Source organism: Sesamum indicum, linkage group LG4 (assembly GCF_026168435.1).
Source record: "Sesamum indicum cultivar Baizhima isolate 11 linkage group LG4, ASM2616843v1, whole genome shotgun sequence".
NCBI classification, from domain to species: Eukaryota; Viridiplantae; Streptophyta; class Magnoliopsida; order Lamiales; family Pedaliaceae; genus Sesamum; species Sesamum indicum.
The window spans coordinates 9,604,615-9,610,646 of record NC_142660.1 but is presented as its reverse complement, the minus strand read 5'-3'; the positions used below and the strand labels follow the sequence as shown (position 1 = coordinate 9,610,646).

Below are 6,032 nucleotides of genomic sequence, written 5' to 3'. Positions count from 1 at the left end.
TGCCTCCACATCTATTCCTGAACATGTGGAAAAGATGTCAAATGTAGGGGTTAGCCCTAGTAGTTCTAATCAGACTCATGAGAAGTCAGATGAACCTAGACGGAGTAAGAGAGCTAGGATTGTCAAGAATTTTGAAAGTGACTTTGTCACTTACGACATCGAGGATGATCCGATCACTTTCAAAGATGCTATGGCTTCTGAAGAAGCCAAGCAGTGGAAAGAAGCTGCCAAAAGTGAGATGGACTCCATTGTTTCCAATGGAACGTGGGTGCTAGTCGATCTCCCTCCGAGGTGTACTACTATTGGGTAAGTGGATCTTTAAAAGGAAACTGAAGCCTGATGGGACCATAGATAAGTTTAAAGTTAGATTGGTGGCTAAAGGGTTTAAAAAAAAGGAGGGAATAAACTATTTCGATACCTATTCTCCGGTAGCTCGATTGACTACAAATCCAGGTGTTTATAGCACTTGCTTCGGTGTATAATCTCCCGATTCATCAGATGGATGTGAAAACAACCTTCTTATATGGTGAACTTGAGAAACAAATTTACATGGATCAGCCTGAGGGTTTTGTAGCTCATGGTAACGAGCATAAAGTTTGTAAACTTGTTAAGTCTCTATATGGATTTAAACAAGCACCTAAACAGTGGCATGAAAAGTTTGATAAAATTATTCTTGTGTTTGGCTTCACTGTAAATGAGAATGATAAATGTATATACTGCATGGTTAAAGGAGATAAAATGATAATTCTATACCTGTATGTAGATGATATTCTGTTAATAGGATCATGTCTAAATATTATTACCGAAACCAAGTTATTTTTGAAAAATAAGTTTGAAATGAAGGATATGGGTGAGGCTAATGTGATTCTTAGCATCAAGTTGACTCGTTCAACTGATGGAATAGCCATTTCTCAATCTCATTATGTTGAGAAGATAATTGAGAAATTTGGTTATCAAAACAGTAGAATTGCTAAAACACCATATGATCCTTCTGTAGCTTTATTAAAAAATGAAAGTGGTGTTTCAGTTGCACAGCTAACGTATTCCCAAATTATTGGGAGCTTACAGTATCTGGCAAATGGCACGAGACCGGGTATATCTTTTTCTATCTCTAAGCTGGCTAGATACACTAGTTGTCTTGACAAAACCCATTGGAGTGCTTTGGATAGAGTACTACGGTACCTAAAGGGCACCGTGTCATTGGCTATACATTATGAAAAATTCCCTGCTGTTCTTGAGGGATATAATGATGCTAGCTGGATAGCTAAAAACTTTGGGAGTAATGGGTGTTCAGGATATGTGTTTACCTTAGGTGGGGGCGCAGTCTCCTGAAAGTCTGCAAAATAGACTTTGGTAACCCGGTCTACGTTTGAAACCGAGTTATGTGCGTTAGATACGACTGGTACCGAGGTAGAATGGCTATTTGGGTTGTTATCACAACTTTCCATTGCAAGTCAGCCTCTTCCACCGATTGCTGTACATTGTGATAACCAAACCACAATATCAATGTGAGGAGTCATAAATACAATCAAAAGACCAAACGACACATCCAAGTTAGACTGAAGTCTATAAGGGCATAGTGTCAGACAGAGTAATTGGCATTGACTTTGTGGGAACAAAGGACAATTTGGCCGATCCTTTGACGAAAGGATTGAATCTGTCACATGTTTATAAGTCCAGATTGGGGATGGGACTAAAAACCCATGAGTGATGTATCTACGACGGAAACCCAACCTTTTGAGTGGAGATCCCACAAAGAAGGTTCCATGTGGTATCAACAAGTCGTAAGGGTATGTCAGAGCACCAAACAGATTGATACTTTGTATCTGGAGTCCGTCCCCTGAAATTTTGGAAGGTGCTGCTACTGCAAGTATAGTAAGAGTTTATCTCTGAATGGGGTCAAGTTTTATAAGACGAGATGCTAGCAGTGCATCCCTGGAGACACCCAACTAAGTGAATGTCGTTGTTTGGCCGCAACTAAGGAATTGGGTTATTCCTGAAAGCATTCATGAACAGGATCAGGACACATGCCTAAGTGTCAACCCTAAAGATCAATACAAAGCTGGTGGCTTGTTGTTACTGACAGACGTTATCACACTAACAGGCTTAAATTCAAGGCTTAGTTCCATTTGACCTGGTGATAACTAGCGTCAGATAACTTAGACAGTGGTTCAAATCGAAAGGTACCATTGTTGAAAACAAGTAATGGAAACTTGAGTTCAAATCTATGAGTTTGTGGGGGATTGTTGGGATTTTTTTTGTTTTTGTGGAAACCCATAGAATTGAAGATACATTTCTGTTGCCAACATCCATTTTCATTTGCCTTGAAAAGCATTCAATTCAATATTGAATGTAATGAAACAGTTTTTCAAAATCAGCCTCAAATTGCAATTGGATGAGATGAAACAACAATTTTTGTTCAAAATCAGCTTTCGGTTCTGGATGAGGATTCATGGCTATTAATTTTGTCTTCATTCTTGTTTTTAATTACTGAATATTTTAAGCCTATATAAAGGCTTGTCTCTTCAACCACACCACAAACAACAAACTCACACTTTGAGTTTTCTCTCCCTCTCTCTCTTTCGGGTTCTATATTTTGTTAAAGATTTGAGCTATAAAGTTTTGATTACGAGCTTCTGAGTGTTTGATCGAGGTGTTCTTCGGTATAGTGCTAAAATCGAAAGAACTGTAACCGTCTTATCCTGGGAGAACTTGCGTTTAACCCGTTGCACTTCTGATACGGGGCGTATATTTTCTTCAAGGCAAGCAGTAATTTTGCGATTCGGTTAAATTAACGACTTCAATTTGACTGAGAATTTTTACGATACAATTCTCATTGTAAGTTTTCGATTTAAATTTCTTGTCATAAATAGCATTTGTAATTGCTTTATGTATTTGTTCCAACGTGGCTTTAATTGCTTTTAATTTCTAAATTTGATTGTAATATTTCAAAACATCGTTTCGATTGTTTGAAACCAAAAATTTTTCAAACATATTGCAGTGCCTGTCCTATGGCCAAGCAACACAGACTCCCCTTCACCAACAACATTCATTCTGAGCATATCCTAGACCTTATACACATTGATCTACGGGGATCTTATCACTTACCCACTCTAACTAGATGTAGTTACTTTCTTACTGTTGTAGACGACTTCAGTCAAGCTACACGAACTTTTCTTCTTAAATACAAATCCCATGTTCATCAAACCTTAGCAAACTTGCTCACTATGGTCAAAACACAATTCCAGACCGTGCACTGATAGTCATTATCTACAATTTTAAAAAATATTAACATTCAAAGCACATAATTGTATTTGATTATTGATAAAATGATGTTATTTCGTAAAAGTCATAAAATTTGCATTAATGTCCAAATTTGTCCTAAAATTACATTAAGCTATATTTTGTGAATTGCATAAAATTATGGTAAAAAAGTTTATTATTGTTGTGAAGGCTGTCATTATTTAAAAATATATAGTTCCCATTGTGCACATATACAAACCGGTCAATCAATTTCTTTTTTTTTAAAACCTGATTCATGATTAGTTAGAAAAGAAGACAAATGTTTCCATGAACTTCTAGCATTATACAATAAAACCTAATCCCTCAAGGATGAACAACCTCCACAGTGTACTCAAGAACAGCATCACCATTAGTGGTGTTCAAGGAATATGTCTTGACCAAAACAAACCCCCTGGCCAGCCTGAACCGCCCTCTCCCTCCAACCACAGCCAGTTCCCGATGATTCTCCGTTATCGGATTCCTGGAAAACACACTGAGTGAACTCCCTTTAAACATCCCACTTGTAAAACCAAGATCAATATACAAGACCAAAGTCAAGTCCTTGTCCTGGCTCGATGAGACGTATATTCCTCGTGCATTGCCAATGACTTTTGAGGTTATCTCAGGCCCTTCCGTGAGTAGATCATTAATGGCGAATGTGGAGCCAAAAGGTGTCGGCCCGTCCTCTTTTTTAGTGGTGTTCGGACCAGCTATCTGCACTGCACTTGGTTTGTTTCCACTTAGAATGTCATGAACGTAGAAGCGAAGATGAGTTCTCTTTTCCTGAACTGACTCATACGGCCGGCTTTCGGAGTAGTATTTGGAGAGAACCGGTGTAGTCCATACGCTAAGTACTAATATCCATGCCACGAGTACAACCTTCTCCATTTCTCTGCTTTTATCAAGCAGTTTCTTTTAAGTTTTTTTTTAAGGTTATTTTTTCCTATAATTAAAATTGTCTTATAACCAATTTATTCATAAAACATACAACATATATACAATCAATTTAATACATAGAACATATATACAATCTTTTTAAAATTACAAATTTTAAAAAGAAATTCTGTAATTTTAAAAAATTCCATATATATTTTTAAAATTCCAAAAATTCAAAAATATTTCTGAAATCTTAAAAAAATTGGATTTCTTTTAAAATTACACATTTAAAAAAAATTCAGTAATTTTAAAAAATTTCAGAAATTCAAAAAAGATTCTAAAATATAAAAACATTTCTTTTTTTTATAAAATTATAGAATTTAAAAAAAATTCAGTTATTTTAAAAAATTGGAAAAAGTTATTTAAATTTTCAGAAATTCAGAAAAATTTTAGAAAAGCTTCAAAGATTTCTGAAATTTTAATAAAATTATAGAAATTCAAAAATATTTCAGAAATTTTAAAAAATCTGGATTTTATTTTTAAATTATAGAATTTAAAAAATTTCAGTAATTTTAAAACATTTCCAAAATTTTTAAAAATTGCAGAAATTTAAAAACTTTTCAGAAATTTAAAAAAAATCTTATTTTATAGAATTTAAAAATAATTTTAGTTATTTTAAAAACTTGGAAAAAATTATTTAAATTTTCAGAAATTCGGAAAAAATTTCAGAAAACCTTCCAAAATTTCTGAAATTTAATAAATTTACATAAACTTTTTTAAATGTAATGAAATGTAATTTTTTTAAATTTTTTTGTAAAATTTAACACATTTATCAACAAAAATAACAACAAACATTAAAGTAAATTAAACAAATATTCAAATAAATTAAAAAAATTAGGAGATTGTACTCTTTTGATTTCCATTTTTTTTTTTTTAACAAAAACTACCTAGAGGTGGGGGAGCTTTTCGGAGTCCCCAGTCCTTCTATATTAAAATTCACAAAATAATTACAGCGGGGAGAGCTACCTCCCTAGAATTTCTAGTAAAGCCAAAAACAAGGAGTACTACTCCCTTACAAATAGAGCAACAATAAACATGGAGTACTACTCTATTACAACAAAATACCCGAACAGGTGTCGAAAAAAAATTATGGCGAGTCAAAAAGGATTTTTATTATCCCACCACGTCGTGGATCGCACAGTACCTGCAAATAAAGCTGTACAAAAATGCCAAGCCAGAATGTGTGTAATGTTCCAAAAGGATAATGATTCATTTTGATTTCCATTTCTTAACTAGATTTTGACGAATCATTATTCGGACAGCCGAAATCTACAAAAATTCATTTTAGAAAAAACATAGGAGATTTTTGGTCAAATTAATGATAATGATTCTTCCCTGTTTTGTTACTAAGGAAAAAAATTACTATTTGATACAATATTAAGAGTAAGTTACAACAATCTTTTAAAGTTTGACATAAGTATGAATATGTTCTCATTATTTCAAAAAATATAAAGAGCCCATAATTTAAGAAGCGTCTAACAATTAGTCCAATTCATTAAATATGTCTATTTTTATAGTGAACCAACCAAAACGTCCATATGGATTAAGAATTGTAATTTTATTTATTTTTTTTTAAAAAAAATTGTTTTATGGATTAAGTGGATGATTTTTTTTTATAATATTTCAAAATTTTTCATCCACTTTGTCTGATTCTTTTTATGAATTTTTATTTTTATTTTTTTAAAAAAATACAATAAGGGCAGAATTAATAATTTCATACCTCCATCCAGAAATTACGTCAATTCACAAACATCAGGGGGTATCTATAATTTGCCAAATAATGAGAGGGTGTTTGTAATTATGTCAAATCTCAG

At 33.3% G+C, this 6,032-nt stretch overlaps 1 pseudogene; it reads right to left on the bottom strand.

The window, feature by feature from the left end:
- Positions 1-3,421: 3,421 nt before the first annotated feature.
- LOC105179795 (dirigent protein 4 pseudogene) lies at positions 3,422-4,243 on the bottom strand (annotated as a pseudogene).
- Between the last annotated feature and the right edge of the window lie 1,789 nt (positions 4,244-6,032).